Below are 8,915 nucleotides of genomic sequence, written 5' to 3' on the forward strand. Positions count from 1 at the left end.
TTCTCCAGCACAGGTGCATCAGACTGTGAAACTTGATCGCACCTTATTTGGCTCCTCCTCTACAACTGGAGCCTAAATAGTTTGTCAATGATTTCACTGCATAGGAATGAGAAGAAAACAAAACTGGAGCCAACACTCAAAACAGGGTATAACCGGGAAAGGGCTGCAAGCTCACCAAGCAAAAATGTTGTCACTGCAGTCCTCTGGGATTTTTCATCTCACTTTTGATGGACATGTTTTTAGAGTAGAAGTCTGTATTTTCATTGCACTAATGCAAAAAGACTGGAGATTGCTACTCCTAAGGTGCACATCAACATTTCACAAAAAAACAACAACACACTCATCCATTCACACTCACGCATTAAAATTAATGCATGTGCATTAGAAATTGATGTAATGACATCAAAGACAACAATAAGACCTTTACATGAGACAATAGTGCAATACTGCATCAGGCAGCAATAATGTACAAACAGCAGATGACAGTGGTAAAGTGCAAACAGCAAGATGGTGCAAATTATGTTCATAAAGTTTCACTGAGAATTTAGTGCAGTAACTGACATGGGCAGGAGTTCTTTCTGAAAACTGGATGGGTGTGTTTTGATGGACTGAGTAGCATTCTACCTGAACTATCCCTTTAGTGGTCCAGGTTATGTTATTGGGTCCTGGCCCACTCTGTGACGATCTTTCCTGGATATGGACGATGATGCAGAGTTTGTGCAGCCCGACCGTCGGGCCTTGTCGGACGGCGTCGGGAGCTCGTCTGTTTGGTGTGTTCCTCTCCATCGGGGAGCGTCGGGTCTTGTCGGGTCTCATCGGGGCCGATTCAACATGTTCAAGGTGCAGCCACACTATAACCGACCAAATCGCGGAGCATCGCGTCGCTCCCATTGAGAATACATTGGGTCGCGTCGTCAGGTATCCCAGCATGCTTTGCGCGGCGACGCAGACTCCCGACGGCGCCACCCAATGTATTCTCAATGGGAGCGACGCAAATTGGTCGGAGATAGTGTGGCTGCACCTTCAGTCAGGACTCGTCGGCACTTCCTGTCTCTCTAAATGGGCGTGGCAGAGACGTTCTAATATTGATTGATTGATTGATTGATTGATTGATTGATTCATTCATTCATTCATTCATTCATTCATTCATTCATTCATTCATTCATTCATTCATTTTCAAATTTGTCTCTTACCAATGTCATGAAATGACAAACCCCCCAAAAAAGAAAAAAACCCAGAAAACAATATGGCAATTCAAATTATATCTCTGCATCTGAGAAAGAGGCAATGTGTACTGATTCAAATTAAACTTGGAATTAATGATGAATCATACTGACTGGTCAGAAAAGTGAAGTATGTTTATTTTCTATTCATTTTATTTATGCATTTTTGTTCAAAACAGCCTTGGTTAAAACCATTGAAGCACTGGTTTACTCAAATTACTTCACAACAGATTTTCTGACTTTACTCTGTAGTGGTGTCTGGTAGATTTCAGCTCGCACCACTATACAATCTGAAACTCTCTCATCCCAAAGCAAGAAGAAACACAACTGTATTGTTAAGTGAGAGAAATTATAGATGAGCACCTTTTGTCCTTATAAAGAAATCCTGGCTTAAAAATGCTGCGTTCAAGAGTTTCTGTCTTCCTTTGCTCTCATGCTCTCCTCTTCTGCTGTATCTGTCTGAACTGGTGCCATGTAATGTACATTTGTGTCTTTTCCAGCAACAGTTATTCCTTTCACGAGGAACTTCTCAGACAGCCACACAGTCAAGCGTGACACCAGTAAAATAGTAACAATGGTAATGAGCATGATGGCCGTACGAAAAGGGAACAAACGGTGGCGGTGACCGTCCTCTCCGATCTTGTCCCACGGCAGAGGAAGGACGTCAGGAAGACCTATCAGGGGTTCCCCAACCAGAACTCTCAGCAATATTGCCAACACAAGGCCAGAACAGGCACCATACTGGTTCACCAAGTGGGATAAGAAGAAGGTGCAAATCACCTGGGGAGTCATCATTGAATACAGGACATCGGCACCGACAATCCAGAACAGGTGGACCGATCCTGACGTCATGGCAAGGCCTGCTCCCATCGCTCCGCAAAGAAGGATTGACACCTTAACCACCACAAGGATCATTTTCTCTGACGCCTAAAATAGAGGAAATCATTTTAAAAGCCATAAAGTTTACTTTTAATGTAAAAACACAATGTAAAATGTGTATTACAGTGATAAAAAACTTGAGGTTCTAAAGATTCAAGCATCACGTGCCTCGTTTGTAGATGATGTTCTTGAATATATTTCGACCCAGTTTGGAGGCAGCTGACAGAAGTGCAGAGTTCGACTGACGACACATGCAGCCGCAGCGAGTGTCCCGATACCGACCAGTGAGATGAAGTAAGGGCAAAGATGCTGATGGGCGATTGGCAAGATCATACCAGCTTTGACGGTCTTCCTCATACGGGCTGGGGGAAACATTAAGGTGGTCTGGTTCCAGTCTGTCAGATATTGCAAATTTTAAAAAGATTAATTGCAAATAAAATAACCACTATACCTACACCAATACAACACTGAGGCTAAAGAGAAAAACTGCGTACTCAGACTAAGACAATGATATAAACACATAGGGCAAGTTACTGGTAGATGCCGCTGTTGCCCCAAAGATGAGTGACGGGATGGCAAGAATTGGGCAGATAACTGCTGCCAGCATAGCAGGCATGCTTGGCTGTGTCATCGCTCTCTGTGCCCGCTAAATATGCCCCTCACTATCCCTGATCCGCCGAACCACGCCCAATTGTAGTTCATAATATCTGACGTCGAACCACGCAGACACACCGCCGAGCTACCTACAGCCTCCGGCTAGCCACATAAGCCTCCCCCGGGCTAGCCTCACAACCAGACAACTATGGCCTTTAGAGTGGATGGTTGTGAAGAAATGCTACATCAATGCAAAAACTGATGTTGCTACTGTTATTGGTGAATAAAAGTCAGAACCAAATGACAGTAATTTATGGTATTTAGTGCACTTTACTATCTGCAGTATGTCATCTATCCAGCGACCTGCATCTTCAAGCTGCAGTTTACAAAAACCATGACTCCTGGTGCAGCTTGGTTTACCGCAGCGACAGTGAAGTTAGCGGAGGACTGGGGTTTGTCAGGATAAAAGGCACACAGAGCCACTGAAATACAGGAGTTGTAATGACAAAATAGACTCGTACCCACATGTTCAGACTGCAAACATGATACTGCACAAGTCATTGTAACATTTACTTAGATATCAGTAATAGCAAATATACACATGCTAATGCCAATTGAAAGAAGAAAAATGAAGTGATGATGAACAAATACTAAGCCAATGCATCATGATAAGCTGCTGCCTGGATGACATCAGTGTAGACCACAGAGTATCAGTTCCTCCCTTTAGTGTTGTAAAATGACTGCAAACTCCAGCAGAGATGGTCACAGAGAGCCAGGAGGAGAGATCCAGAAACGGCACTCACTGTCCATCCTGTTAACCACAAAAACACACTGTTCAGAGTAAACATGGCAACAACATGGTTACATATGTCAGTTTTAATGGAAGACCTTCTATCAAAAACTCTGACTGCATTCATGCTCTTGACTTGTACTACCCATTGCTTATTTTTTCACTTGCCAAATGTCACAACAAAGTTCATTCTAGGAAGTGATTGGGGGAATGTCTCTGACCTACCCAGTGTAAAAAGAACACATGCGACCCACAAGATATCTCCAATGAAGGCAGGGATGAAGAGAAAAGCTGTGACGGTGTTGCCATATTGTGCTTGAAATGGGTCCATTAGGGTGACATAATTCTTTGACCTCAGAGGTTTGACAAAGAAGAGTCCACCTGAAGTCACACAGAGGCATTTTAACTTTCAATGTTTTTTTGTTTTGTTTGTTTTTTATAAAAATATTTTTTGTTTCACCCCAAGCCCCCAAAACTACGGAAGCCCTAAAGGGCCAGGTCCGTATAAATTTTTTTTATTACCGTTTTCTTGTGATAACGACTTATTATTTCGTTATCTCAAGATAACAAAGTCCGTTTTCTATAACGACTTATTTAGTTATCTCGAGATAACAAAGTCAGTTTTCTCGTGATAACGAATTAGACTACTTTATTTCGTTATCTCGTTATAACAAAGACCGTTTTCTTAAAGCAGAAGTAAGTGGTCCGGTCGTTTTCGCTAATGCTGCGTTCCAGCTAGGCTTTTGAAATCGTAAATTACAGCTTCAAGTCACAACTTACGACTTTGTAGCGTTCCAGGCAACCCACTCGTGTTTTTCCGACCTGTTTTACCGGTGAAAGTCACTATAACGGCCCACTCCGTAACTTTTCCGACGGGTCGAACTCGTACCAGATCGAACTGGTACGACTTCACGGTCGGAAAAATACGAGTTTCCTTGAACGCACCATAACAGTCCTCGTCCCTACGTCGCCACATTCACGGCGTCCCTTGGCTGCACACACAGCCCTGCATGCTGTTCTCTCTCCTCATTGGATAAAAACTGTAGGATACGATAATGTTTTCTCCTCGGCTCAGAGCAGAGCAGAGTGACTGACAGACCCGTGTTTCAGACCAAACACTCTATGTAAGTGATTGCTGTCGGAAGATATAACTATTTAAGACTTATATTAACACAAATATATCACTTACTTCTGCTTTAATTAATTTATGGTTTTGACATGGTTGCCTAGCAACAGCATTCACTACAGCTACTGTTCAGCTCGAGCATGGGGCAGTTAACTTCAGTCTACTCTACTCACTGGTGTGATTATTGTCCACACCAGCTGTCAACAATAACTTACCGGTAAGTTACACTTAACGTTAGTTTGTATAACGTCACTGTGCTGGGTTTATTTAAGGGGCTACCGGCCGGTGGTCCCATCTATCCTGTTTCAGCTAAGCTAACGTCTACTGGCTGCTGCTGTCAGAAATCACAACCTTACTTTATCATAACATTATGGTATCTCGAACCAATAGACACCTGTTGGCTGCGACCACTGACAGCAGTGTTCATATGGTGTTCATGAGCTTTATCTGAGCAAGTAGCTAACATTACCTTAGCTGAAGCTGCCGGATAACGTAGCCAACCTCTCATGTGTTTATGCTAACCGGTAACCCCAACTAACGTGAAGTGTAACTTACCGATACTTTATTGTTGACAGCTCAATAGAGCAGAGCAGATCATACTAGTGGCAGCTCTTGAAGGCTGAAATCAGGGTGATGTGATCACATGAATCAGCTCACTGATATGAGTTCTACACATGGTTCTGGGCAATTTTAACACTAACCAGTCACCCAAAGGGATATCCCTGTGGCCAAGTAGCCAGGGCACATGATCAATTGGAGGCATAGTGACAGGAGGACCCTCAAACCAGTTATATCTGTACATGTGCAGTGTTTCCAACAGACTCGCTTTATTAGCCTCCTGCTACGTACATACAGCGGCTAACCAGCTGCCTATGACCAGCTGCTACCTTGCTGCAAGCAGAAGCGATTGCACCGATGTTGCTAGGCAACCATGTCAACGACACATTCTATGATTATTTCGTTATCACGAGAAAACTGTCTTTGTTATCTCGAGATAACGAAATAAATTAATTCGTTATCACGAGAAAACGGACTTTGTTATCTCGAGATAACGAAATAAAAAGTCGTTATCACGAGAAAACGGTAATAAAAAAATTTATACGGGCCTGGCCCTTTATTAGGGCTTCCATACAAAACAGCCTAACAGAGGCAACTAATTTCTTGTTCCAGATGTTAGAAATTGCTACAATCTCCTGAATAAACTGATATTCCCTGTATATTTTTGCACAGTGAGAGTTGAGCAGTGTGAGCAGGTTTTATTATGTTTCAACATGTTGTGTCTGTATTTGACTGCACTTACCTATAATCAAGTTTATGAAATAAGCAATGGGCACAGTGGCCCATACCAACCCCTTGGTTGGACAATAGGTGACTTCTGCATTACCCAAGATATAAGCTGCTCCCACCCAAGTAGCTGCAAAGCATTGGGACACAAACTGCCAGTGATGAAAAACAGTGTCAATGAGGTGATGCAACCCAGTGTCAAGTGGTGTAACTGGCATTTTTTCATAAATATCTGTAGTTTACCAATGCATGTCTGGAACCAAATATCATACTTTTCTTTTAGAGTTATTTAACACCAATTTATTTTTGTGCACACAGTCGACCACGTTCTTGAGTTAAATTTTCAGGATATCAGATACTCAATATTTGTCAATGCTGAACTGTACATGGTAGAGTCAACCGCATACATAACAACTTTTGCATTATTCAACACTAATGGAAAGGCTCATTTATTTATTAAAATCTAATATAAAATAGGGACCTAAGCAGCTCCCCTTGTGTGACCCCACAGTACAGTGCTTTGCTGTCAGACAGGGTGCCATTAAAAAACACTCTTTGCCTTCTGCAGTTCAAAGCAATTCCTGCATCCAGGACAAGACATTAGATTCAACACCATAACCACTGAGTTTTTCTAGCAAAAGACAATGATCAAATGCAGCAATATAAAGATCTTTGTAATAATTGGTTGCTGTGATTATTACAGTATTACTTGTGATAGTTGAAAGTGCTGACCCACATATTCAGGTTCCGTCCTCCAAACCATTGAAATTTCACTGCGATTCCCCGTGCATCTTCTCTCCTCACGTCTGGACTTCCTGGACGCCCAGATCCCTATGGCCAGCACTACTAAATAAAACACTGCTATGGACAGCAGCCCGGCCCAGTTTACTGCCATCTTCCAACTGGAAAACACAGTTCAAATATTATTCAAGAAAACCTAGGGAAATCTGGCACAAAGCACCATAAAGTCTTCTCCTTGGGTTTGGCTGAAGTTTGAAGTTTGAAGAGGACGGAGTGCTTATCTGACGTCTCCTGCAATTAAGGATGCCTGAGAGAGAGGTTAGCTGTGCCTTGTCTTTTTATTCCAGACGTTCCAGTTTGACTACATTTCTGCAAGAACAACATCAACCAACCTCTGTTTGTTTTTCCATGGTATCCCAGGGTGCATTACTCGCTGTTTGATCTACCTTATTTGGGGGTGCTGAATGTAAAGGTTGTTTTAAGGGGGGGGGGTATTTGGGCTGAGTAAACGTCCCCCTTAACCAAAAATTGACTTTTTGACATTATTAACTTGTCAATGTAGTGTTTGAGTTCTGCTACAAAACATTCAGCAGCAAAGTCGCTATATATCGTCAATATATTTCATCCAAATGGTAGTTGAGATGGTCTCATCAAAAAAGTGCCTTTACACTACAGGAAGTCGTAAACGGAACAAACTGTAGTTTAATTTGCTGGTGATGAAGTTGCTGTGGCCTGACCCAGTCCAAAGGACCAGCTGAAAGCTCAATGTTTGTTTTGTGATAAATTGTGTACAGTCTTTTGCTTTTTATTACATTTTACATTGCATTATAGGCTGCAGACTTTATGCATTTATCAATTTCAGGATGATGATGATTTTTTTTTATATATATCCAAAGAGTTGTGAAATCTTTTTTTCTTTCTTTAGTTTTGGAGATGGAGAATACATACTGTAATGTGATCAGCAAACATTTCTCCATGAGCTACATGCTCTGAACACTGTGTTTTCCATTTTTTGTTGTAGTGTGTAACTGCTCAACAGTGTTTCTATTTTGACCGATTAGAGCAAGATCTGACAACATTGTTTGGTTTTGAGCACAGGTGAAACTATTTTGAGGCGATGGTATGGTTTTGCAAAAAGAATCAGAGGTTTTGTGAATGTAGTGTGAAAAGAGTTTTGTGTTTACAATTCTGAGAAAAGAACAGAAGGATTCGAAAAATGTGTTTCAACAATTGTGAAAAACTGTATTATAGATTAGCTGAAGTATGTAGACTTTTAATTAAGATATAGCTGAGTCCAGTGGTTGTTCAAGACCCTCTCCAATCCTTCTTTTTAGCTATTTTATTAAAGCGTCCTTGGTGGTCTTTAAATTGTGATTATGAAGTTTTTGCATGAACAGATTTTTTTGTTAGGGTTAGGGTTATAGACTTAAAAATGATTTAGTCATATTATCACCCCACCAGAGCAAAGATATTAGCTAGTTACTAATGTGCACATTAGCGCCAAAACAGTCACCACCATTAGCAAACAACAGACTGAACACTCAGTTGTTGCCAGATGTATTACGTAACATACAATTATCAACTCAGCAAGTTGAGCCAGTTCTTTTTTTTTTATTTAACTTTTATTTAACTAGGCAGAATCATTAAGAACAAGTTCTTATTTACAATTAAGTTCTGACATTTCAGCTTCTGTCCCCATCCCCAACTGAAATGACAAAACCTTCTTCTGAAGAGCGCCAATAGCTCATTAGCAATGTGCCTCTGAGTCATGGACGGAGACAGCGCTGCTATCTATCTTCCCCACACACACCTCCCACCCCCGTCGCTGAGAGTCTAGCATCAGAAAAATGTATTTTTATGTGACGTTATTTTTAAAGTTGATTGGATGCTGTTTTTTTTACAGGATTGTCCGTCCCACAGGTGACTGACTTTTTTCATTTTTGTGAAAAAGCATTTCAAGTTATTGGTTGCCATCGAAGTGTGTAGAAGTGTTTCAAACAATTTTAGTAAAAAAAAATCGCTCTAGAATAGGATCACCAACCCAACCTTTAAAGGCAACCTTAGCGTAATTTGAACTACATCCCCCCTCCCTCCTTCAGCTATTCCCGGGTAATGGAGGAAGCACTTTGCCTCAATGGAATGATGTTTAGCCAACAAAGTGGCTCTCTAGCTGGTTTGGCTCTGACTGAGGAATCATGGGATATATAAAATTTCATGTTGTCTGTCAGTTTGTTGAGATGTGTGATGCACAACTTTGTAACTGCAGCCCGACCGTCGG

The 8,915-nt window shown here is 41.5% G+C and overlaps 1 pseudogene; it reads right to left on the reverse strand.

Annotated features, from left to right (window-relative positions):
- Positions 1-1,628: 1,628 nt before the first annotated feature.
- On the reverse strand, positions 1,629-6,791 carry LOC146960843 (high affinity choline transporter 1-like; annotated as a pseudogene).
- Positions 6,792-8,915: the final 2,124 nt, after the last annotated feature.

This window comes from Trachurus japonicus, unplaced genomic scaffold (genome assembly GCF_045865225.1).
Source record: "Trachurus japonicus isolate A0001 unplaced genomic scaffold, Traja_1.0 AP029921.1".
Taxonomy (NCBI): domain Eukaryota; kingdom Metazoa; phylum Chordata; class Actinopteri; order Carangiformes; family Carangidae; genus Trachurus; species Trachurus japonicus.